This window comes from Lathyrus oleraceus, chromosome 2 (genome assembly GCF_024323335.1).
Source record: "Lathyrus oleraceus cultivar Zhongwan6 chromosome 2, CAAS_Psat_ZW6_1.0, whole genome shotgun sequence".
Lineage (NCBI taxonomy): Eukaryota > Viridiplantae > Streptophyta > Magnoliopsida > Fabales > Fabaceae > Lathyrus > Lathyrus oleraceus.
The window spans coordinates 38,922,391-38,949,606 of record NC_066580.1 but is presented as its reverse complement, the minus strand read 5'-3'; the positions used below and the strand labels follow the sequence as shown (position 1 = coordinate 38,949,606).

The 27,216-nt window shown below is 41.5% G+C and overlaps 1 long non-coding RNA gene across 1 annotated transcript; it reads right to left on the bottom strand.

Moving 5' to 3' along the window:
- Positions 1–317: 317 nt before the first annotated feature.
- On the bottom strand, positions 318–27,216 carry LOC127117956 (uncharacterized). Its single transcript, XR_007802068.1, has 3 exons — positions 26,876–27,216; positions 3,359–3,426; positions 318–759 (listed from the first exon to the last, which is right to left on the bottom strand). It is a non-coding gene; the product is annotated as an uncharacterized LOC127117956 (long non-coding RNA).

Sequence of the window (27,216 nt, the reverse complement as noted above, 5' to 3'; positions counted from 1 at the left end):
TCCCTTCTGACCTCGGCGGTACTTGGGATTACCATCTTGACTCGCTCCTCGTGTGGTTGAATCACCTTCTCCTCTTGTTTCAACAACCTAGCTAATTCCAGCAGATCACGATCTTCTTCGCCTTTTTCTTCGGCATGATAGCTTGGATTGTCGAAGTCATATAGAGGTGTAACCAAATTGTTATCGATGAGATCAGGAGGGTAATCACTTTTGTGGTCGGAACCAAATGAATCAAAAGGAAAGGAAATAAAAACATTGCCATTTTTATTTTATTTTTTAAACTGCAAAAAGTGAAAAACAGGGAGCACCGCTTTTGATCACAAAAACATCCATTCATTACTGATGCAAAATGTTGCAAAATGAAACACATAAGATGGCCCTTACAATGGACCATTACGTTTCGGGCGAAACGTATGGCTTTCATGCAAACAAAATTAACACAGAAAAACTACTCTTCCGGATGAGCGACAGTGATGCTTTTGGAGGCCTTCCAGTCGCCTGGTACGCACGACTTTATCCACAGCTCTAGCTCGCGGTCGATCTCTTCACTCACTGAGCAAGCATGATCAGGATCCAGCATTCCTGCGCTGACAAAGATGTACGGTGGACGACGTCCTCTGTTTGGTCTAGACGACTCTCGATCCGGATAACCAGTCCCAAACATGTCTGCCTTTACCGGTGTTGAGTGGATCCATCAGTTTGGATTTGTTGCCCCTAGCAGGATATCTGAGCAAACGAGCTATGCGCACCGGTTGACACCTACAAAACAACAAAAGGGTTAGTATGACTCACACATGCAATGTCTACCCGTACCAGGAATATCTGTCCTCCTCTTTTTTCTTCTGGTTTCATCGAGACAGATAAAATTTCATCAACAATTTTCTGACATCTGGGTGTCTCTCAACCTGAATCTTAATCAAAAATAATGGACCCTGAGTACGGATAGACAGGGGTTGAATGCAGATGAATGTGAAATGAGACCGATGCAAATGCATGAATGCAGGTCACTGTGCCACCAATTCCTCTGAAAACCCATTACTTCTCTGAACCAGTCCCATCTGTGGGACCAAGTCACCATAAATCCAACTTGGGGAGTTCCGAAATAAACGGAACCGGAGATTACATCACTATCATCACAGGAACATCCACTGAACGGATGACAGCCAGATCCTCTGAACAGGTACTCTCGAATTCAACCCGGGGATCCGAAATAAACGGAACCCGCTGATAAACCACGGACAGAACTCCGGCGTCCCAGAAATAAATGTCCATAATTCACAGTCACCATCAGTACCAAGAGTCACCAACAAGTCACCAACAAAACATGCATCTGTAAGAATCACCCTCCCCTCACAGGTAAATTCTAATCAGGTCATCCTAAGGCGGATAATAGTCTCAACAATCGGGCAGAGATACTCAATGGGTTTGCCCTTTCGGGTGTGCCATCGTAGCTCCCTTAAGATCGTCTAAACCAAGGATCCGGGAAATGATCGGTCACCAGAGTCAATAGCTCAAATGACGTAACTCAACCAAAGTGAAAGATTCCACAATGGAAAGCACTATCAAATGAACCTCGTCCGGCTTGTGGTATGTCACGTTACAACATCATACTGATTCAGCAAATGAGGAACGTGAGACCACACTAATCCTAGGTGTATACTCGGGCCTGGGTTTTAGCCCCACTCAGAACACCCACCCCAAACAGAGGAACCACCTGCATAGAGGACGGCAACACGATAGTATGATGCATGCAAATATTTAATGCAAATATATACAGTGGTTAGAATAATAAATGCAATAAATAATACAACACAAGCAACCTAAACTAATCCTAGAACGCTAGGAGAGACTCGCTTAGGGAAGATGGACCAGCACAGGTCAACATCAGTATTTCCCCAGCAGAGTCGCCAGCTGTCGCATTACGCGAAAAACCGGCGGGAAAACAAGAACAACAGAGCCGCCACCGTGCGTTATTTATCCCAAAAGAGGGAAAGGAAACGCTCAGAGTAAACCTGGAAAAAAGCATGGTCTCGCGACCAAAGAGAATGGGATCGGGAGTCGGTTATGCGAAGGGAAGGTATTAGCACCCCTACGCACCCGTCGTACTCGACGGGATCCACGCACAATAGGAAGGAAAATGGTTGCTAAAACACTGCTCAAACACACACACACTGGCTGAAAGAGACACAAGAAAACAGACGAGACTGACTCGGCAGGATATCGCATCCTGGGCCTACTTAGTCTATCAAGCATAGACATCAGAGTCAAAGTAGTTCGGACCGGGGAATACGACACATGCTCGCTAGGATGTCGCATCCTATGCATACGTGTCTCCTTGGACGAAGGAGAATCAGAGCATTCGTAGCTCGGCTAACACGCACACAAACAGACACAGGCAAAGGCAAACATGGAGCCTGAATGCCAATCACTGGGCTTACATCAGCATCCGAACCGAAACACACACAAGAAGGCAAACGTGGAGCCTGAATGCCAAACACTGGACTTACATCAGCATCCGAACCAAACAAACAGAATCAGGATACGTACAGCCAATCGCTGGGCTTACGTCCATATCCTGACACACAACAAGGTTAACAAGCAAACGCACACAAAAAGAAAAAAAGTGCCCGGAGAGACCGCGCTTAGTCTCCTGCCTACATACCTCGTCTGGAACGAGGATCAGGGCGATGTAGTTCCCCTACGCAGGGATACAGGACTAGCCTAACCAGATAACAGAGGGAGACACAACACTAGGGAGACTACGACTCGAGCCTAGATGTTATCATGCAAAATCGTCCCTAAGTCAAGGTTTCTAGCTAACTGGCACAGGGAGCCAGCCTATCCTAAAGCACAAGCAATAGCACACAATCAATTACAAACAGCACACACTATATGCACACAAGTGAGGCTCAAACAAGGGGTAAGGCTGCAAAGGCAAGCCAACTGTACAAGGTGAGTTTTGCTCTTAACCTTGCCATTGAGGGGCTAAGGTGAAGCAGATGAAAGGTGGGTGAAGATAAGACTTCACAGCTCTTATCCCTGGTCAGGGAGAGCTTAAGACAAAAGAGTGTGAGTTCAGAAAGGAGGAACCCTTCTACACTCGAGACTCTGACACAACTGTACATTGTACAAGATCTTGGGTTTGTGTCCCAATGCATCAACACAGTGGTGTGAGAATAGCGGGGGATAGATTGCATATCCCTTGGGTTCCGCCAATTGCCTTAAATAAGGACTTTCCCTGCTTGGCACAAATGTAAACAAGCACAAACATCGCCTCTTAAGGAGGACTTCAGACAGTTATTTGCCCGGCCAAGTAACAGACCGGGTCTCCAGACTACATGAAGAATAGAAGTCCTACCTCAAGTGGTTTAAAAAACCAAGCAGCAGCAAGCAAGTTCTTAAAGAACTGTAAGCAACTAAATGTACCTGAAATCGATCAAGCATCATCAGTACTCAGACAAACCAACAGTAAACAGCAAATGTCAACAGTTAAACTATACAGTCAAACACAATCACAATGCACAAAGGTGCAAGCCATAAGCTCACACTCAAATGTCAACCCTACAAAACAAATTCAAATTAGTCATACACAAACAACCAGTCAATTCCAATTGGATAAGCATCATCAAGCCTAAGCACATATGCTTCTAACCTGAAACAAAACTCAAACGTGAGAGCACAGACCACTAGGACAAGGCCTAGGGTCAAAAGAGGGAAAAAAATCCAGAACAGAAGCTGATACTCCCTATGAAACTCATTTAATCAAGTACTAACATGTCCTAAAATTAAGGGAGCATGCAAGATTGAATTATTTCTAAGCCTAGGGGTAGAATGGTCATTTCACAGTTAGGGAGTAATATTGAACTAAATTTCTATCATGAAATTCCTAACTAAAACCAATCAAAATCTAAGCTAGATTTAATATTCTAAAAAATCCAAGAGATTATCTAATTCTAATATTTCTAATTGTTAATTTCTAATATTCTAGTTCTAAAATTAATCCAAAATTCCTAATCAAATTCATTAATCCTAAAATCAGTTTTTAATATTTCTAATTAATCTAATTAAACCGAATAACCTAATTGACTAAGAAAAACCTAGTTACTAACTAAATCCTAATTACTAACTAGTTCTGTTAACCGAACAATCAAGGAAGCTAGAAAAACCCAGAACTGGGCCTGAATTGGAGGGTGCAGGGCCATCTTGGCGCATAGGCCCAATAAGCCACTAATTCGTGGGGTAGAGGATGAAACAAGGGGGTGTGACCATTCGTTGGGGTGCAAGGTGAGGTTATTGGGTTGGGCCAAAGCCGGGCCCATACTGAGCAAGGCAATGGAATGAGAGGGCAAGTTCAGTCTCTCATGGTTCTTGTGCACATCGAAGCTGGCTCCAAACGCGATTCTTCCAAAAGCACTTCCTAGAAGCGCTTCTCTCCTCTCACCGGCGTTGACATTAACGCCTCCAAATCCCCCGTTCACACGAACTCAGACAAAACTCTCCCGGAGCTAAACAAATCTCGAAACGTCAAAACCGAATCCTAATACGCAAGCTCATGAACTAAACGGCGATGGAGAAAAGTCACATACCGTAAAGGCTTTCGCAACGTTCACCGACGAGAAGCGGATCGAGAGCTTTCAGATCTACTTCTCCTGTTCTTCTTCTACTTCAATCTTCCTCGCCGTTCTCTGGTGCTTTGAATCGCGGCGTTCACGTATCTTGAATCGTAATCGTGGAAGGCGCGGTTCGATCGTTGGATTCGAGAGGATTCACTGAGGCAAGGGACACCACGGATTGGGGACGGAATCAAAGTCCAGCAAGAACAACCAATGAATTCGCCGGCAAAGATGACCGGCGCAACGACGATGTTAATGGAAGTTCACCTCAGGTATTTTCTTGGTGTTTTCCCTCTTTCTTCGCCTTATCTTCCTTCTTTTACTTCTTCTGTTATGAATTCTTCTTTTTCTCTACTCGCGGTTCTGTTCTGATCTCTTCTTCTCCCTGCGTTTTCTGTATTTTGGTTGCAGAGACTGAGGCAGAGTGAATTCTAGCTCAACCAATCAAAGCCTCAACGTGGAGCTTTGATGGCTTTGTCTCAGAGCTTTGGTAAGGGTGGAATGGTGATGAAGATGCGGAATAGAAGATGGAAACTGGAAGATGCAGGTTGAGAGTGATGATTGAAGAAGAGTTCTCGGAGGAGGTTGTGGGGTTTTCTGTTAGAAGTTGGTTAGAGGTTTGCTTAGGTTGGAAGAATGTAGAGAAGGTTGTGTAGGGGATGTATGGAGGTTCGCGTGAATGGAAGGTTGCAGGTTTGGTTAGGGTGAAGAAACTTTTGTTGAATGGTGATGGAGGTGGTAGAAGAAACTGTGAATTGTTGAATTATGGAAAGACGATCGAAGCCCTTGAATTGAAGATGGAGGATGGTTCTTATAGGAGAGTAAAGTTAGAGAGATGGTTGGTTATGACAGTTGGAAATTGTTATGAGAGTTGAAAGTTGTTATGAGAGTTGAAGGATCCATGATGATGAATGATGAAGAGTGAAGTTCTCTCCTCCCAAAAATTTGTGAGTTTCATTTACTCCCTCATTTATCCTAGAAATTCTCTCATCTACTTCTCTTTCTGTTTCTGTTTAGTGAATTGGTTCGTTAGAAGTTGTTAGGAAAAACCGTTAGAGGTTGTTAGATTTCGGTTAGGTTAGTTGGAGGAAAAAATGGTTTTTTGAAGAAGGTTAGGGAGAGTCCTCAGAACTGATGCAGTTTCCATGAGGTGGAAAGTCTGAGATGAGTCATGGTTCAGGTTTTTGGAAAGGAAGTTTGTTGGAATTTCTGTTGGGAGTTTTCGGTTAGCAGGGAGGCTGGGAATTTCCTAGAATCGTTCAATTGAGGCAATTTAGGGAATTGGTTAGAGTTTAGGGAATTCGTTAGAGTCAGTTATGTTGAGGGTTATATTAAAGGGTTTTTTCTTTTAACAGTTAGCATTCTGTTATGAGGCGGTTATGGCACTTGGCAGGTTAGTTACCGAGTCGGTTCTCACACGAAGTTAGTCATGGTTTCAGTGAGTGTTTCCAATTCTCTATTATGCTATGCTTCTATTTTGCCTCCTTTCCACTGTTATGCTTTTGCTTTCTTGTACTTCTGTTATGAGAGAATTCTGTTCTGGTGCTGTTATTGATGTCGTCTCTTAACACGACCTGAACTGGATTCTTTAATTGCAGGTCCTATTTCTACTTGACAGTGTGATTGATTTTCGACTGCTGAAAAATGGCTTAAACTGTTCCTTTGCATTAGAAGATAATGGCAACCACTTGGTAGAAGATCCTCTAGTCTGCAAGTGAAGAACATCTGAATCACAGCCTGATGGTATGAGTCCTGCGATTGCATATGCTTCTCCCTCTACAAGCTCCTGACGCTGCTTCTGTGTTGGGTTCCAGATAGTTACTATTCCTTCTTTAGGCTTCTCTTGCCGAGTTTCACAAGTTAATCCAACTACCCGCAACCTCATAAACGGTGTTACTCTTTTGTTTCCCAAGCCAGTATCTTTCAAAGCTTTGTTAATTGCACTTTCCATTTGTGATTGTTTTGTGGTTCACTGTTTTGCTAGGTATGATGAGTGAAGTTCTTGTTCAAGATAATAAACCACGCGGGACTCATTGAAGTTCAGTTCATGCGCACTCACTGTAACAGTCATCTGACCAATGTGCATCTTTACCCAATGATTGTTCTGGTGTATTTAAAAACCATGCATATCCTGCCATGAATAGGCCATGTAGAAACAGAACTGGAGGTATTGAACTGGTTCGTATCAATTATGACTTGGCTTGCTCATGCTTTGTATTTTGCAGGTTTGGGAGGTGCAATGACCAGCAACGGACACACGAAGTGGGTTGGACAGAACACACAAACAAATGGCCAAATTGGATTTTGAAGTATCATGAACAAGTAGCAAACTCCAGGATCAAGATTGACTTTTAAAATAGGATTAGGATTTATGGGGTTGAGTTGACTTTGGTCAGAGTTGACCAAAAAGTCAACGGTTGACCAAAGTCAACAGTTGGTCAACACACTCATTCTTTGTATTTTTTTTCTGTAATGATCATGTAATGAATGAAATTTCTCACTTGAATGGACTTGGATTTGTATTTGACCTGAATGGCTCTTGAAATGAATTTGAAATTATCTTTCACGAATGAATGGATTTTGAACATGTATGGGAACAGAGTGAAATGGATATGACACTGATTGAATTAATCATGAGTGACGCTCCAATGATAATCATGAAACAAAGGACTTAGAAAGGATCAATATATGCTGAACTACAACCTTCATAGACCAAACACTAGAATCACTGATCATGAGCCTGGTAGATAGAAACACAACCAAAAACTCCACCCAGATGAACCAGGACCAAGAAGTTGCTGAATGCAAGTTGACCAAGCAAGGAGATCAAGCATCTCGAATGATGATGTACCAGTCGAACTAGGCTTAGGAGGCCACAATATAGGAGTTTGACCTGATTAGGGTATGGAACCATGACCAATTAAAGGCCTCTAAATCAGGGTCTTGATCTCTCCAGAACCCACCAATGACACCAAATTGAAGCATAATATCCAAACATCTCCACGCTAGGCTTCGATTGGATTCGCTGAGAACTCCTAGTTTCCACTAGGTGTAAACATAAATTTCTGAATTCGAGCCACTACCGTCTTGTGTTGAACCTTGCTTGTGTAGATGAAATGCATGCTCATGATGATATGCAAATGTTAATAACCTAAAATGAAATGAATGTACAAAAGGTAGGGTGCAAATTTGAGGTGCTACAGCTGTTGGTGGTAAAAGAGCGTCTGCTGAAAGGGGGAGTGTTCCCGGGCTGTGATGGAAGTTGTTCAGATTGTGGTGAGCAAGAGAATGGTTGTGAAAAGCTGAGAAGAGGTATCCAGGGTTTGATTGATGATGGTTGCCTACAGTTTAACCGGGTTGTGAAAGATCGTGGGGTGGTATCAACGATTACCATTTACTTCAAACCGTCTGAGGGTCCTGGACGTGCCCCAAGAACTGCTAGTGCACCAGTAACTGTTGGTACCCAGTGACTATATCTGCGCCAGTAACTGTTGGTGCTCCTACCACTATTGTGGCTTCTGGTAGAAGATCTGTTGAGAACAGTAGAGCAGTTCCTTGGAAGTATGATAATGCTTTCCGCAATAACAGAAGGTCAGAAAGTCAGATCAGACCAGTGAATCAAGCTCCAGTAACAATTGGCGTGCCAAGTAAAACTCCTGTAACTGTTGGTCCAGCTATGGACAATGTCGGAGGACTTGGAGGGTTTACAAGGAGTGGTCGTCTGTTTGCACCACGGGCTCTGAGAGATAGCAATGTTGAGGCTCTTGCCAAAGCAAAAGGGAAACAAGTTGTGGTTGAAGAAGGACCTGTGCAGAAGGAAGCGCCGAAGGGTTCCTTTGAGAAAGATGTGGAGGAGTTCATGAAAATCATTAAGAAAAGTGATTATAAGATTGTGGACCAGCTGAATCAAACTCCGTCGAAGATCTCTATCCTCTCATTGTTGATGTGTTTTGAGGCACACCGTAATGCTTTGCTGAAGATGTTGAATCTGGCTTACGTGCCTCAAGAGATTTCTGTCAACCAACTTGAGGGTGTTATTGCGAATGTGAGCACGAGACATGGTTTGGGGTTCACATATCTGGATCTGACACCTGAGGGTCGCAATCATAACAAAGCTCTACATATCACCATGGAGTGCAAAGGCGCAGTGTTGTCGCATGTGTTGGTGGACACTGGCTCGTCTTTGAATGTGTTGCCCAAGAAGGTTTTGAGCAAACTTGATGTTGAAGGGGTTGTTCTCACTCCGAGTGATCTCATTGTCCGTGCTTTTGATGGATCCAAGCGATCAGTCTTTGGTGAAGTCACGTTGCCCGTGAAGATTGGCCCGGAGATATTTGATATTGTCTTCTATGTGATGGATATTCAACCAGCATATAGTTGTTTATTGGGGCGTCCCTGGATACATGGGGCGGGAGCTGTGTCGTCAACTCTCCATCAAAAACTGAAGTATGTATGGAATGGTCAGGTTGTGACTGTGTGTGGCGAGGAGGACATTCTGGTGAGTCATTTATCTTCCTTCAAGTATGTGGAGATGGATGGCGAGATCCATGAAACTCTGTACCAAGCCTTTGAGACCATTGCTATTGAGAAGGTGGCTTTCGTCGAGCAGAAGAAGCCAAGTGCCTCAATTGCATCATACAAGCAGGCTGTGGAGGTTGTTAATTCTGGCAACACAGAAGGCTAGGGCAAGATGGTGGACCTGCCCGTTAAAGAAGACAAATTTGGCATTGGTCATCAGCCTCTTCAGGCGGAACAGGATGTTCAGAAAGGGCCGTGTACCTTCACCAGTGTTGGGTTGATGAATCATGGTGACGTCTTTGCAACCGGTAGTGAAGATGGTGACAGTGATTATGACTTGGACAACTGGGTGCGCCCGCAGGCTCCAAGGGAGATGGTCAACAATTGGACAGCCGAAGAAATGGTCCAAGTTACTCTTCAGACAGAGTAATTTTCTTTTGTTTTTTTCATTCTGCACAAAAACCTTACGTTCTTCCCGGGGCGTAATGGTTCATTGTAGGGCCTCATCATGTTTTGAAATGATTATCATTAATAAAGGACGTTTTGCAAACAAATTTATGCTCTTTGTCTTTCTGTTTTTATTTTCATTTTCAAAACAATAAAAATGGCAATGTTTTTTTTGTTTTTGTGACTTTCTTGAACTCTTTTCTAAAATAAAGCATTAAACATGCAGAATCGATCTCGCGGACTCCACTAAAAACAATTCTGTTATGGCTCAGTAGGATTTCGATAATCCCATTTACCAGGCCGAAGAGGAGAGTGAAGAAGATTGTGAACTCCCCAAAGAATTGGTCAGATTATTGAAGCAGGAGGAAAGGGTCATCCAACCTCATCAGGAAGAGTTGGAAGTCATTAACCTTGGTACTGAGGACGCCAAGAGAGAGATCAAGATCGGGGCTGTTTTGAAGGAAAATGTCAAGAGAGGGCTGATTGAGATGCTGAGAGAATATGTGGAGATATTCGCATGGTCGTATCAAGATATGCCTGGGTTGGATACAGATATTGTGGTTCACAGGCTACCTCTCAGAGAAGATTGTCCTTCAGTCAAGCAGAAGCTTCGCAAAACTAGCCCTAATATGGCTGTCAAGATCAAGAGGAGGTTCAGAAGCAGTTGGATGCGGATTTCCTGGCAGTTACCAATTATCCACCATGGGTGGCCAACATCGTACCCGTGCCGAAGAAGGATGGCAAAGTCAGGATGTGTGTCGATTACCGAGATTTAAATAGAGCCAGTCCGAAAGATGACTTCCCATTACCTCACATTGATAAGGTGATGCCATTTGGGCTGAAGAATGTCGGTGCTACCTATCAGAGGGCTATGACGACTCTCTTTCATGACATGATGCACAAAGAAATCGAAGTGTACGTGGATGATATGATTGCGAAGTCTCAGACAGAAGAGGAGCACCTGGTGAACTTGCAGAAGTTGTTTGAAAGGCTGAGAAAATTCAAACTGAGGCTGAATCCAAACAAGTGTACGTTTGGGGTGAGATCCGGAAAGCTGTTGGGTTTCATTGTCAGTGAGAAAGAGATTGAGGTTGATCCAGCGAAAGTAAAAGCTATTCAAGGAATGCCTGAACCAAGAACAGAAAAGCAGGTTCGTGGGTTTTTAGGGAGGTTGAACTATATTGCACGGTTCGTATCTCACCTAACTGCCACGTGTGAACCGATATTCAAATTGCTAAGAAAAGATCAAGCAATCAGGTGGAATGATTACTGTCAAAAGGCTTTTGATAAGATTAAAGAATATTTGCAGAAACCTCCAATCCTTATACCTCCAGTTCCAGGGAGGCCTCTGATAATGTACCTTTCAGTGACTGAGAACTCAATGGGGTGTGTATTGGGACAACATGACGAGTCTGGTCGAAAAGAGCATGCAATATACTACCTTAGCAAAAAGTTTACCGACTGTGAAATAAGATATTCGCAGCTCGAGAAAACGTGCTGCGCTTTGGCATGGGCTGCTCGCCGACTGAGACAGTATATGTTAAACCATACTACCTTGTTGATTTCTAAGATGGATCCAGTGAAGTACATCTTTGAGAAGCCGGCTCTCACCGGACGTGTGGCTCGTTGGCAGATGATTTTAACTGAGTATGATATCCAGTACACGTCTCAAAAGGCCATCAAGGGTAGTATTCTGTCTGACTACCTTGCCGAGCAACCGATCGATGATTATCAGCCGATGATGTTTGAATTCCCTGATGAAGACATCATGTATCTAAAGATGAAAGATTGTGAAGAGCCTCTTGTCGAGGAAGGACCGGATCCTGATGACAAGTGGACATTGATGTTTGATGGGGCGGTTAATGTGAATGGAAACGGTGTTGGGGCAGTACTCATCAATCCTAAAGGTGCACACTTACCTTTTTCTGCCAGGTTGACTTTTGAAGTGACCAACAACAAAGCTGAGTATGAGGCTTGTATCATGGGGATTGAAGAAGCCATCAATCTAAGGATCAAAACTCTTGGCATTTATGGAGATTCCGCTCTAGTGATTAACCAAGTCAATGGAGATTGGAATACCCACCAGCCGCATTTGATTCCTTATCGAGATTACACTAGAAGGATCCTGACTTTCTTCAAGACAGTGAAGTTGTACCATGTCCCCCGAGATGAAAATCAGATGGCTGATGCCTTGGCTACTTTGTCTTCTATGATTAAAGTCCATTGGCCGAATCATGTGCCACACGTTGCTATGAATCGACTCGAGAGGCCTGCGTATGTGTTTGCAGCCGAGTCTGTCGTTGATGAGAAGCCGTGGTACTATGATATTAAGAATTTCCTCAAAAGTCAGGATTATCTTGAAGGAGCGTCAAAGAATGACAAGAAAACCCTGAGAAGGCTAGCTGGAAGCTTTTATTTGAATCAGGATGATGTGTTGTACAAGAGGAACTTTGACATGGTTCTGCTTAGATGCGTGGATAGACACGAAGCAGACATGTTAATGCAAGAAGTGCACGAGGGTCCGTTTGGTACCCATGCTGGTGGTCATGCAATGACCAAGAAGTTGTTGAGAGCCGGTTATTACTGGATGACTATGGAATCCGGTTGTTTCAAGTACGCTCGGAAGTGCCATAAATGTCAGATCTATGCAGATAAAGTGCATGTACCACCAAACCCTCTGAATGTCATGAATTCTCCTTGGCCATTCGCGATGTGGGGCATCGATATGATTGGGAAGATTGAACCTACTGCTTCTAATGGACATCGCTTCATCCTGGTTGCAATTGATTACTTCACCAAGTGGGTGGAAGCAGCTTCCTATGCCAATGTTACCAAGTAAGTGGTTGCCCGATTCATTAAGAAGGAGATTATCTGTCGTTATGGGATTCCCGAGAGAATCATCACTGACAATGGTTCGAATCTCAATAACAAGATGATGAAAGAGCTTTGTAAAGATTTTAAGATCGAACATCACAATTCTTCTCCTTACAGACCGAAGATGAATGGTGTTGTAGAGGCGGCTAACAAGAACATCAAGAAGATTGTGCAAAAGATGGTCGTTACGTATAAGGATTGGCATGAGATGTTGCCTTTCGCTTTGCATGGGTACCGTACCTCAGTACGTACGTCGACCGAGGCAACCCCTTACTCCCTTGTGTATGGTATGGAGGCATTCCTACCTGTTGAAGTGGAGATTCCTTCTCTGAGAGTCTTGCTGGATGTTAAGCTAGACGAAGCTGAGTGGATTCAGACAAGGTTTAATGAGTTGAGCCTTATCGAAGAGAAGCGGTTAGCAGCTGTGTGCGATGGGCAGCTGTATCAGAGAAGGATGAAGAAGGCATTTGATCAGAAAGTGTGTCCTCGAAGCTAGCAGACTGGTGATTTGGTTTTGAAGAGGATCCTTCCTCCCGGTACAGATAACAGGGGAAAATGGACTCCGAATTACGAAGGTCCGTATGTTGTTAAGAAGGTTTTCTCCGGTGGAGCCTTGATGCTTACAACTATGGATGGTGAATATTTTCCATCCCCCGTGAACTCAGATGTAGTCAAAAAATACTTCGCATAAATTGACCCGCTGGACAAGAAGGAAAAAGAGTCCAGGCAAAAAAGGGCATCCCGGCGAACCAGGAAAAAAGAAAAAGGTTCGGGCAAAAGTTAGGGATAGAAAATAAAAAAGAATATGTACACCCGGTAAGTCGAAAACCCACAAGGGCGACTTAGGCAAAAATGGGTATCCCGGTGGATTGAAAACCTAAAAAGGCGATCCGCGCAAAAGAGGGATTAAGGCGAAGACTACAGTCTGAGTTATCTATACTTCATCACGCTTCAACGACTACCATCTCGAAGGATATGACCAGTCCAATCATTCTTCTCAGAAGGCAAGGGATTTGGGGGAAATTGAGGATATACGAGTCATAACAGAATTGGAAAATAGTGGATGCCGTGTTCACATTGCCATTAGGATAGATTTTCCTTTTGTGCGCAATTACCTCTTCCTAGGAATTTCTTCCCGATGTATTCGCCTTTATAGGCCATTTCCAATTAATAAAAGTCGTTATTCAGTTAAATTGCTCTCTTGTTTTTTTTTACTGTTTTGTTTGCAAAAACGTCCGAATTTTTGATAAACATTGCATCTAAAAAACATGAAGGCTAGACGATAACGTGCAGAAAGATAAAACATTTGAAAATCATTTTGAATGTTGAGTACACTTGGGTGTATCTTGTCCATGCAATCCCCTGGGGCATGTATGTCTTGCTGTTTTGTAGGTTATGACCTTTGATTCCTGGCTGAAGCAGATGAGCCCAGTTTGTTCAAAGATGTTTCAACACTGTCCAGTAGTGTGAGAAGTTGGGTTGTCTAAAGTAAGTTCAGGACTTGTCTCCCCAGCATATTCGAGATCGTTGTTTCCCCAGCGAGCCTGAAGGTTGCTATATCCCCAGCGGAGGTGTCTGTGGGTAGTTTGTTCCTAAGCAGTCGGGTCTGAAGTACTGTAATCCCCGGCAGGGTTGTGAATGCCTTTTCCCAGCAAGTCTGAGGACTGTTAGTTCCCCAGCAAGCTTGAAAGATGCTATTTCCCCAGCGGAAGTGTCTATGGGTAGTTTGTTCCTCAGCAGCCAAGTCTGAAGTGCTGTAATCCCTAGTAGATTGAGTTTGCAGTCCCCTAGCAGGGTGGAGTTGGCAGTTTCCCCAGCGGAGGTTTGCATTGTTTATTTCCCCACCAGAGGTGGGAATTGTTTGTTTATTTCCCCAGCGGAGTCCCCAAGTGGATCGGGTTCGGTGGAGGTCGTCCCCAGTGAAGATTACCTTCTCTCTAGCAGCAGTGCTATTCCCCAGCATGATTAGAAGATTGGTGTGTTCCCAACAAGTTGACTCCCCAGTTGAGTTGGTTTCTCTGCCGTTCCCAGAATGTCAGATCAGCAAGCATCCGCAGCATAGTTGTTGCGTCTCCCCACAGAGGGGAGGATCAAATCAGAATTGTGTGCCCAGCAGGGTTGAGTGGACATTCCCCAGCAGGAGTTTTCATCATTTGCATCTTGCATGTAGTAATCATTGCATCCTCAAATCGCGTAGCATTTCCATTCAATATGGAGCATTACGCCATAGAAAAACTCAAACATATGCATACATGTGTTAAGCCAGATTGAATCATACCCCCAGCAGGTGTGGGTCATCGTTCAACATCTGTACGACATATTTGCTGCAGTTGCTCTTGACAGACAGTATTCAGGATTGATAATTGGTGATCCCCAGAGAGGTATTTCCTCACCCGTCCGTGAAAAGGAAAGTTGTATTCTCCCTAACATAGTCCCCGGCAAGCGTCTGTCTGATCTTGACATATGTAGATGTCATCCTGGTGATACAGTGTTGATCCCCGTGTGGGTCATCCTTTTTTGATGTCGGTAAACATCATCTTTCGATGTCGGTAAAAATTGAGTCTCATCCCAGTCATCGGTAAATGTCTGGTCATCCTTTTTTGATGTCGGTAAACATCATCTTTCGATGTCGGTAAACATCGAGTCTCATCCCAGTCATCGGTAAATGTTTGGTCATCCTTTTTTGATGTCGGTAAACATCATCTTTCGATGTCGGTAAACATCGAGTCTCATCCCAGTCATCAGTAAATGTCTGGTCATCCTTTTTTGATGTCGGTAAACATCATCTTTCGATGTCGGTAAACATCGAGTCTCATCCCAGTCATCGGTAAATGTCTGGTCATCTTTTTTTTGATGTCGGTAAACATCATCTTTCGATATCGGTAAACATCATCTTTCGATATCGGTAAACGTCGAGTTTTTTCCCATTCGTCCGTCGACGTCTGGTTGTGTATCTTTTTTCCAATCATCGGTAAATGTCTGGTCGTCCTTTTGTTGGTGTCGGTAAACATCATCTTTCGATGTCGGTAAACGTCGAGTTATCCCCAGTCATCGGTCAATGTCTGATCATGTATCCGTTCTTTGGTACATATCAAAATCCCCAATAGAGTCGTCGGTAAACGTCTTGTCTGGTTCCAGTTGTGAACATCTTGTTCCTCCCAAGTCGAAGCCGCCATCGGTAAATGGCCTCGCTTTCCTTGATATCAGTGTATATCAAGTCGACTGTTTCAAGCAGCCATCTGGTAAATGTGCATCGCTTTCCTTGATATCCGCGTATATCAAGCCTTTCTGCAGTGAAAACCGCCATCTGGTAAATGTGCCTCGCTTTCCTTGATACCTGCGTATATCAAGTCTCTCCAGTGTGGAAGCCGCCATCAGTAAATGAGCCTCGCTTCCTTCACTTTGATCATCCCCCGCAGAGTGCAAATTCTACGGTCCTTTGGTATTTAATCCCTGTTTACCTTGAAGGTCTGACAGCCGTTGCTCTTATCCGTTCAGGTTCCCAGTTGATTGAATAGGGGCAGCTATAGCACCTCAAATTTGCACCCCACATTCATGCATTCATTTCATTTTTAGGTCATTAACATTACATTAACAATACCTTAACATTGCACAGTACACTGCATCTTATCAGTTAAGACTGGCATCAGGAGAATTCCTCAGTGCAAGAGATCAAGCATTTCCTTGAGATAAAAGGCCATTTGACTATTTTGAAGAGCTTATATGAGCCAAGGTTCATTTTGAAGCAACTTGACCAAGTGTTAGAGGCTCAAAGCCATCAGTACATGTCCAGGTCATCTGGGGCCCATGAAAGTCAACTGCAAGTCAACTGAGGGCTAGGAGGTGGAGAAATGGTTTGAGACAATTCATTCATGTCCAAAAGAGGATTATTCATCATGTCAAACATCTACCTTGAAGGATTTGAAGCCAGATCAAAAGTTTCCCAAAATGGAAAGTGACATGTAATTTCAAGTTTCCAAAAATGGCAAGTTTTTGGATCACTTTCAACTTGATTTTCCAACATCAAAGAAGCTTCAAATGAAATTTTGTCCAACATTACAGTTGAAGATCTTTCTCTCCCATTTCCAAAAAGTCCAAGATCATGAGCATCTGATGAATGGTTAAGAAGATATGATCAAATCATTGCCAAGTGTGCATGGAACATCAACAAGCCATAACTTTTGATCTAAAACTCCAAATTGAGTGCCTCTTTTGGCAAATTGTTTATTTTGACCTATAATTTCCAAATTTATCATGGCATTGCATGGAAAAATCTCATATGATCATTGGTGCATACATGTGATTTTTGGAGGGAAAATCATTAATTTGAATTTGGTGCATTATGCAAGTTTTTTAACCATTTCAACATGTGCATGAGATGATTTTAAGAGTATTTGAATGGTGCATGTGCTCTGTTCACGTGGGATTGCCATGCATGAGGTGAAATTGCAATTTGGTCATACACCTCTTTTCTTCTTAAAATTTCATTAGCCAAGGATAATTGTCATTAGCATGGTAATTAACACAGCATATAAAGCCCTAATCCTAACAGAATTTCTCAGATTTCATCATTCTAGATCTAGATTCAAACTTTCCCTCCAAAATTTCTCTCCACCATAATTCAAAATTTCTCCACATAGCACTTGATTTTTCTTGCATATTTGTGTTCTCTGATCATCATTTAGTGCAGAACAAGGTGTGGATCGAAGGTTTTGGTGGACAATTAAGCATATGAAGCTCAAGAACATGACAATGGAGATTCAAATCTGAGCTAGATCCAAGCCATCTCAAGCTTCAATTTCCACTTCAGACTTCATAACAAGGTTGATAGAGTGAATCTGGAGCTTGCAAGGCCTTGAACACGCTGCTGCCATTGATTGAGCTTCAAGAGGTGTGATTTTCGAGTCTCTTAATTCATGATTCTATGCATATAATCTTGTAGTTCTTTGCTTGCTGATCACACTGATGTAAATTTCGTGGAATTTGGTTGAGAAATGACTAAGTTATGGTGAATTAAAGTTGTGGATGTAAAAATGTTTTTCTTCGATTCTCCTAATTCATGGTGTGTTAGGCTAAGATGATGATAGATTTGAGATCTACGTATTGCAAGCTTTCATTTGGTATATGATTTTGTTAATTCTGCAAAAAAATTGATGGAGGTCACTGTTCATCCACCGTCTTCATGAAGAAGACGGTGGTTTCCACCATGCCTGGCCGTGAGTGAATAGTGCGCTAGGGTTTGCTGGTTCAGGCTTGCAATGTCACTATAGATGCGATGTTTACTAACATATTCTGTGTTCGATACCACATGAACGCGCTTCATCTTTTTTTTTTCATTTTTCATAGCCTAAACGACACCGTTTCATGCTAGCACGCCTATGGACCTGCTTGTCTCCAGTTCGATACTGCATGGTTGCACTTTCAAATTTCCATTTCCAATTCATATTTTCATTTTATTTCATTATTTCATGCCTACTTCAAAAATTGATAAAAAATAGTATAATGATCCAAATCATTTCCAATTTTTTTCTACATGATCCTTGAGATGTCTAGTATTTTTATAAGGTGATTTCATGATTTTACCACTTCTGGAATTTTAAGTGTGATTGATTCTTTGAGCATGTATACATATGTGACATGCCTCATTCAAATTGATGTGAAATGATCAATAATGATCCAATTGCCATGAAATTTTGTGTGCTGATTCCCAACATGATACATGATTTGTGAGATTTGGTTTGGCATTTTTAGCATTTTTCATCTCTGTTTTATGCATGTGGATGTATGGTGTGACAATGTGTGTCACACAATTTGATGTTGATCTTGTTCATTTTCATTGCCTGGCCAATTGAGCTTTTCTGTTTATAATTTTTGGCATGATGATTATGCTTAACATGTTGATTGCTCATAAAAAATTTCATGATTGTTTGAGTCATTTCTGTTTTAATATGGAATTTTGATTCTTGATGACCAATGGTGTGCTTTGAAATTTCCTTTGCCATATTTTGCTCATGAGGTGACTTTGCTTAATGCTTTTGATTTGGTCCTTTTTAGGACATGTTCATGATAGATTAAATAAGCTTCATGTTGAATATTGGTTGCTGTTTTGACTTTTTGCCTTACCTTTGACCCTAGCCTTGATGCTAGTGGTTTGTACTCACTTTTTAAGCTTTGTATTTCAGGTTCAAGCTTCTAATCTTAATGATTGATGTAATCTCACTTCATGAGATGCAAGCTACTTTGTGCACTAATCCTTTGTGTTGTAGGTTCATGGAGTGTGGTGGAATCACTTGAATTCTTGAGTCATAAAGCTTGACTTGTGTGCATATTGAGTTGTAACACTGTTGACTGATTGGTTGTTTGTCTGAACATAGTACTGATTGTTTAGCTTTCCTTACAGGTACTTTAGCCGCTTTAACTCGTTGTTTGAGTTGCTTTGCTTTGCTTGTGGTTGGCATACCACTTAGGTAACCATTCTAATCTCCATGTAGTATGGAAGTCCTGCCATCTTTTGGCAGGCACCTGTCTGAAGTCCTCCTTAAGAGGCAATGTTTGTGCTTGTTTATATTTGTGCCTTGTATCTCAAGACCTCCTAAGTGAAGAGGCAATTGGCAGATAGAAGGGGCTAGCAGTCATTCCCCTGCTATTCAGTTGAGTCTTTCATCTTGCTCGCACTACGTGCTGATGCATTTGAATAAACACCCAAGATCATTGTATATAGAGTCAGTCAAGTGGAATAGAGTTCCTCATTCTGGACTCCCACGTTTTCATTGATTGGAGCTCACCCAGGCCCGGGTTAAGAGCTATGAGGTCTTATACTCATCACCCTTTCATCTGCTCACCCTGATGGTCAATGTCAGTGGTTAAGAGCCCTCAGATACCTTTCCAGTTGGCTTGTTTGTCGAGGTTGATATGACCCCTTGACTAAAGCCTCACCCTTGGATGTGTGAGCCCCTTGTTGGTGTGTTTACTTTATGCTATATGTTTGTGTGTGGTGTGATTGTATCCCCATAGGATTGCTAGACTTCGCGTAGTCTCTCGTTTGCATGTCAATTAAGGTAGCACGATTCCTTCGTCTAGGACTTCCTTTCTTGCGTGAGCTTTCCTAAAACACAAACAAACATTATCTTCTCTTAAAGACACATTGACTCCTTCTACTACAGGTGAGTAAGTCTCCAAAGGTCGAGCATCTGGTAGATGGCATAGTGACGTTGTTCACCTAAAAAACATAAAACAAACAGAAATAGTTTAGCCGAACTACGGCAACTCTGATTCTCATGTTCAGATGAGATACGTAGGCACGAGATGCGATGTCTTGTCGAGTTTGACTAACGACTAATCTCAAATTCTTTTCTCTCGCCCTCGTTGCGATTGAGACCTCCCTTTTCTCTTGCCCTAGTTGTAATCGAGACCCTCCTTGTGTGTGTGTTTGGAGTCTGATATAAGTCCAGCGATTGGCATTCGGTTTCCCGTGTGTGTTTGTTTGTTTGGAGTCAGATGTAAGACCAGCGATTGGCATTCGGTTTCCCGTGTGCGTTTGTTTGTTTGGAGTCTGATATAAGTCCAGCGATTGGCATTCGGTTTCCTTGTTTGTTTGTTTTGTTCGGAGTTGGATGTAAGCCCATTGATTGGCATTCCGTTTCCTGTTGTGTGTCTCGTTTGACGTCTCAGCGTCTCCTTTTAGCGTCTTGTTTCGGCGTGCGTTAGACGAGCTACGAGTGCTCTGATTCTTTCTCTGGTTAGAGAAGATACGTATGCATAGGATACGACGTCCTAGCGAGCACATTCCCTAGTTCCCCCGAACTACGTCGACTCTGATGTTTGTGTCTGACAAACTACGTAGGCCCAGGATGCGACATCCTGCCGAGTCCACTTCTTCCGTCTTTCATCTGTGTTTCCTTCCAGTGTGTGTGCAGTTTTGAGCAGTTATTTAGCAACCTTTCTTCTATTCTTTCTGAGCGTGGATCCCGTCGAGTACGATGGATGCGTAAGGGTGCTAATACCTTCCCTTCGCATAACCGACTCCCATACCTATCAATCTCTGGTCGTAAGACCATTTCCTTTCCAGGTTTACTTCGAGCGTTTCCTTTCCCTCTTTTGGGATAAATAACGCACGGTGGCGGCTCTGTGTCTTTTTTCCCGCCGGGTTTTCGCGTAATGCGACACATCTGAGATGAGTCTTCCCAAAGGAATGTAAGTTCTGGGCTTCATGTGATTTCTGGTTTCTCGTACAGAGTTTCTGAGGTATTTGAAGAGAAGTGCAGGGAGGCATAACTTCAGACCTTTGTGAATGCAGTACAGAATATATTTCTGATCTGTGTTGATGTAATCTGAGGAGTTTGACGCTGGGCGATGATGGATTGTACCCAGAATGATCTTGAGCCAAACCCGGAGGTTCTGAAGTAGTTCCTTGTTCTTTGAGGGGTTGCCTTCTGCGTTTTGTTTGAAGATTGTTGGGTTGATTTCTTGAGATATGTATTTCGCCCTGGGATTGATGTTGTAGATTCTTCTGCCTCCATCTTTCTCCATGCTTAGAAGAGCAGCGATGGACTTCTCAGTTATCACCATCTTTACTCCCAGAACATAGGAGACGATGAAGTGATCGTCAACATCAGCAAATCTCCAGAATTCTTTAACAAGATTTGGGTAAACTGGACCGTAGAGGCGTTGAAAGTAGTTTCCCCAACCTTGTTTGTGAAGTTCTTCAGTGAGGTCTACGCCATTTCTTTTCATATTATCAAAATCCACCAAGGATTCACATAAAACTTCCAATTTGTCGAAGGGCGTTGCAAGATGAATATGGGGCTCACGATCGAGAATGTGAGGTTCCTTGTAGATTGGTGTTGTAACTATGCCTGTGACCGTTGGAGTAGGGTTGTTGGTGCTTTGAACTTGATCGCTTGAACCCATTTGCTGAGAGTAGTTGAACACAACTTGTTGTTGAGCATCCATGATGTTGATGAAGAACTGAGATGAAGATGAAGAACTGCTTGCAGAAATGCCTTGAGAGAACTGAGGTTTAAAGAGTGAGTGAGAGTGAAATGTGTGCAAAGTGAGAAATGAGTGTTTAAATACCCAAATTAGGGCGCATGCAAAAACGACACACAAATCAGAGTTTTAGCACAAAAACCAAGTTAGCACGTTTAGAGGGAGAAATGATTATAGCTCATAAATGATGTCTATTCCCAACAGTCAGCACACTGCTCGAGGAGATCTCAAGAGACTGTTCCTTGATTACTGTTGGACAACTGTCTAGAAGTTCCAAGGTCAGACGCAAGTCACTCCACGTGTTTTGATTTATCTGATCTTCAGGAATATCAAAGGATTGGTTCCTGGAGATTTCTAACTCAGATAACTTCTAACTAGGTAGAAGTATCAGAGTCAGAGGCAGAATCCATTTGTTTATGTCAGAGTCACATTTAACAACCTCAGAGGCACATTTTATTCAGGGCAGTTTTGAATGTTCAGATTTTCTAAGATAAAGAGGAATCTATCTTCAGCTAAGGGTTTAGTAAAGATATCTGCCCATTGATGATCTGTATCAATGAACTTCAATATTACTATCCCTTTCTGAACATAGTCTCTGATAAAATGATGTTTTATTTCAATGTGCTTAGCTCTGGAGTGCAAAATGGGATTCTTACTTAAACAAATGGCAGTAGTATTATCACAAAAGATAAGAATGTTACTCTCGAAGATTTGCAGATCTTCTAACTGATTCTTCATCCAGAGCATCTGAGTGGTGCACAGTGATGCTGAGATGTATTCTGCTTCTGCCGTGGACAGGGCGATAGTTGATTGTCTTTTGCTGGCCCAGGATATCAGATTGTTTCCCAAGAGCTGACAATTTCCAGATGTGTTTTTTCGTTCCACTCTATCTCCTGCGTAATCTGCATCACAGTAACCAAAAAGTCTATACTCTGATGTTTTCTCATACATCAGGCCCAGGTTAGGAGTTCCTTTTAGATAATTGAAAATTCTCTTAACTGCAGTTAAGTGAGTTTCTCTAGGATCTGATTGGAATCTGGCACAAAGACAAACACTAAAGAGAATATCAGGTCGAGTAGCAGTCAGATAGAGAAGAGAGCCTATCATACCATGATAGAGCTTCTGACAAACCTTTTTACTGACTTCTTCCTTTTCAAGAATGCATGTTGGATGCATGGGAGTCTTTGCAGAGTTGCATTCAGCCATGTCAAATTTCTTCAGAACATCTTTTATGTATTTGCTTTGATGAACGTACGTGATTTCTGAAGTTTGGTTAATTTGAATTCCTAGAAAGAACTTTAGTTCTTGCATTAAGCTCATTTCAAATTCTGCCTGCATTAACTCAGAGAATTCTTGACAAACAGAGGCGCTAGCTGAACCAAAAATGATATCATCAACGTATATCTGGCATATCATGAGATCATTGTTAAGGTTTTTACAGAAGAGTGTGGAGTCAACTTTCCCTCTGATAAAATTATGTTCCAGAAGAAAGTTACTTAAACGTTCATACCAAGCTCTGGGAGCTTGTTTAAGTCCATATAAAGATTTTTTAAGTTTAAAAACATGTTCTGGATAATTTGGATTTTCAAAACCTGGAGGTTGGTTGACATACACTTCTTCTGATATATAACCATTAAGGAATGCGCTCTTGACATCTATTTGATATAATTTGATATAATGATTTATAGCGAATGATACAAGAAGATGAATAGATTCTAACCTGGCGACTGGAGCAAAGGTTTCATTGTAGTCAATACCTTCTTGTTGACTGTAACCTTGAGCCACCAGTCGAGCTTTGTTTCTGACGACTTCTCCTTTCTCATTCAGCTTGTTTCTAAATACCCATCTGGTTCCGATAACATGAGTTCCTTTGGGCTTAGGGACAAGATCCCAGACATCGTTCTTTGTGAATTGATCTAGCTCTTCTTGCATGGCTAGAACCCAGTCGTTATCTTGAAGTGCCTCATCATAGGACGTAGGCTCGATCAGAGATACTAGTCCCAGAGGAGATTCTTCAGAGGTCTCGAAGGTAGACCTGGTTCTGACAGGTTCGTCCTTGTTACCCAGAATCAACTCTTCAGATATGTTGAGGCGACTTTTAGCTTTCTTTGGGATTAATGGAGGGTTAATTTCTTCAGGATTTTGAATGGCAGTTGCTTCTGGAGCTTTGTCAGATCCTGCAAGAGTGATTTCCAAATCTGCAAAATTCTCAACTAGCTTTGACTTTTCATGGTCAAGCTTATCGTCAAATCTGACATGAATTGATTCTTCCATAATTTTGGTTTCTGTATTGTATACTCTGTAGCCTTTAGAGCGTTCTGAGTACCCTAACATAGTACCTTTTTGTGCTTTGGAATCAAACTTGTTCAAATGTTCTTTAGTGTTTAAAATAAAACAGGAGCATCCAAAAGGATGAAAATATGAAATGTTTGGTTTTCTTCCTTTACACAGTTCATAGGGAGTCTTTTCCAGAATAGGTCTTATGGAGATTCTATTCTGAATATAACACGCTGTATTTACAGCTTCGGCCCAAAAGTGCTTAGCCACATTTGTTTCATTGATCATAGTTCTTGCCATCTCTTGGAGTGTCCTATTCTTCCTCTCCACAACTTCATTTTGTTGTGGAGTTCTAGGGCAGGAGAAATCATGGGATATTCCATTAGAGTCAAATAATTCCTCAAAAAATTTGTTTTCAAATTCCCCACCATGATCACCTCTGACTAACTCGAGTTTATTTAGCTGGGATATCCTCATGCTAATGTGGCCCAAGCGTCTATGTCATACCCATTGCTCTTCGTGAACGGACATCAGACACTTCACATTTTGTTCTTTTAAATCAGAAATATTTATTTTATAAATATTGTTTTTCCTCTTGCCTGTGAATAGGACAAAACCATTATTTTGATTTATGGCTTTACATGTTTTTTGATTAAAGATTACATCATAACCGTTAACACTTAATTGACTTATGGATAACAGGTTATGCATTAATCCTTCTACGTAAAGGACATCAGATATAGAGGGAAGAGTACCATTACCAATAGTTCCGGAGCCTCTGATCCTTCCTTTCTGATCTCCTCCGAAGCCTACGAATCCAGTGTCTTTAAGTTCCAGGCTTTGGAACATAAACTTTCTTCCCGTCATGTGTCGCGAGCATCCAGAGTCCAGGTACCATGACTGGTGTTTGAACTTTGCTGCATAAGATATCTGCAACATAAACAATCTTATCTTTTGGTACCTAGAGTCTCTTGGGTCCTTTATGATTAGTTTTCCCAGAGTTTCTTATCACTTTGGGTTTTCTAGCATTATCAAATTTTTGCTCTCGTGTGTGTTTATAGTGATATGAAAATGGAGATTTAGGTTGGTCACTAGTAGAAGTTTTATCTTCCTTAGGATCATACCCAATTCCGTTTCTATTGTTCTGACTGACTCCATAAATCATGGATGCCATTACACTCCTTCCTATCCCATTTTTCAGAAACTTTTGAAAGGCTTTTTCGTATTTATAAATTATCGTGTTTGAAGTTTGTGGAGCTTGAGATAACGCTTCTTCTAGTTTTAAACAATTTTTCTTTGCTGCATCTCTTAGTGATGTTAAAACTTTGTTTTCATCTTTTAGTTCTAGAATTGTTATCTCAAGTTTGCCACATTCTTCAAATTTTTCTTCAAGACAGCCTTTTATTGCTTTAAATTTTTGTTTTAGTTTCTGATATGAGCTAAGAGTTTCAGACAAGCATGATTCTAGGTCAGATCGAGAGAGTTCAGAAAATACCTCTTCTGATTCAGATTCTTCATCTGAAGTGTGTCGCGGCGCGAAAAATACCCAAGCGTAGGGAACGCTCGAAATATAAATAAAACAGAGTCGCCATCAAACTTTATTTATTCCCAAAGAGGGAAAGGGAAAACATCGATAAAACCCACGAAAAACAAAAAGAAATGGTCTTCACAACTAAATCGGGTTCGGGAGTCGGTTATGCAAGAGGAAGGTATTAGCACCCCTTGCATCCATCGTACTCGATGGAACCCATTTAGTTAGTTTCGTGTTAGAGTGTTAGCATGATATCATTGTGAACTTCTACTTATCGAGTGAGAAAAGAGAAAGAAAGAAAGGAAAAATTTAAGGTTTTTTAATATTAATGTGCCTGACAAGATTTCGCAATCCTGCTCCTACGTATCTCCAGGTGCTATGAAGAACTCAAGGCATACGTAGTTCTACCCAAAGAGAACTACTGGATGGATTGCTTTTAAAGAGAGTGATGCTTGGATCACATTTGAGCGATTAAACCTTTACTTGCTGCTCACTCTTGGAGGCTGAAGCCTTTGTTTGTTTCGCATCAAAATGGATGTTGCATACTATTTTCTAAAAATGTTTTCGGAGTCGCACAAGGGCGGAAAACAAGTTTGATGAGTTTGAGTTAATTTTAAGCGGAGACAAGCATCTAAGCAGGGAGCTCTACTGCAGTACTCAGATGCTCGAAAAGGAAGAGGCCTAAGCCCAATCACTCTCTTTTCATCCAAAAGTTTGTTTATGAAAATGTGTGGCAAATTAGGTCAAAGTTCATTAACGGAAGACGATTAATCAGACAGAGAGCTCTACAGCAGTGTCCAGATAATCGGGAAAGAGAAGGTCGATACCCAATCAATCTTTTTCTTCTATAAGAGAAATGACCAAATTCTAGTAATTATTGTATTTTAATATGGAAGACGAATGTTTGAACATTGAGCTCTACAGCAGTATCCTAACATTCGAAACAGAGAAAGTCTAAATTTAATCAGTTTCTTCCATTTTTATTGTGAAAGCTTTTACGTTTATAATGCAAAAAAAAATTTAATTGTTTTTTTTATAAATAAAGTGGACCCTATTTCCGAAAATAAATTAACAAAACTCTCAACTATTGGATTTCTATTCTTCATATCAAAGATAATTAAATATTAATCAAGGTACTAATTAAATAATTTAAAAAATTGACAAAAAGTAAATAAATATTAGAAAATAAGAATAAATGGGGTGTATGTCTAATTTTAGAGTGTATGCAAAATGGTAAATGCGCCTAACTGTGATTTTCATTTTTAAACCCAAATGTTAAACTCCCTTAATCTAAAACCAATACATATAATAATTAAAATTACAATAATGCAATAAGAATATTAAATAAATAAAAAGCTATAATAATAAAAAAAAGTGAAAAAATGGTAATGTAGTCAGTAACTCTTTTTCTTTTTGAGAGTTTCACTTCTCTTACTCTATCACATGATTACATAAATCTCTCCATGAATAGAGAAAAATAAGTTTTTCTTTAGTGAAAAAAATGCAGGCTAACAGCAAACCAAAATGAAATCTCTATAATAATTTCTCATCCATGTCTACATTCAAACAAATATTATGAGCAAATAAATAAAAATCAAGACAAAATCAAAGACAGAAAAAAACCTACCGCGGAAAAGATCAACGATGAACGTTGTTTCACGTAACAGAGATTTTGTTTTTGGCGAAGGTGTGAACACGGTTCAGATCCGGCGGCAACGTGAAGCTTCGAACTAAGTGATTTGCAGGAAAGGACACTGTGGTTCACGTGTTGTTGCTCGGGTTGTCGATGATGTTTTCACGATGGTTTTCGCGGCGGAAGTAGGGGGTGTGCGGTGTTTCCGCAACTGCCGTGTTGGAGTTATTGTTGTAGTTTTAAGGGAGTTGTTTTTTTTTTTTTTTTTTTTGAGAATGATGATAGGGGTGGGTTTTTTAATAGTTGATTTTTAGTGAGGAGAATAAATGGTGGAA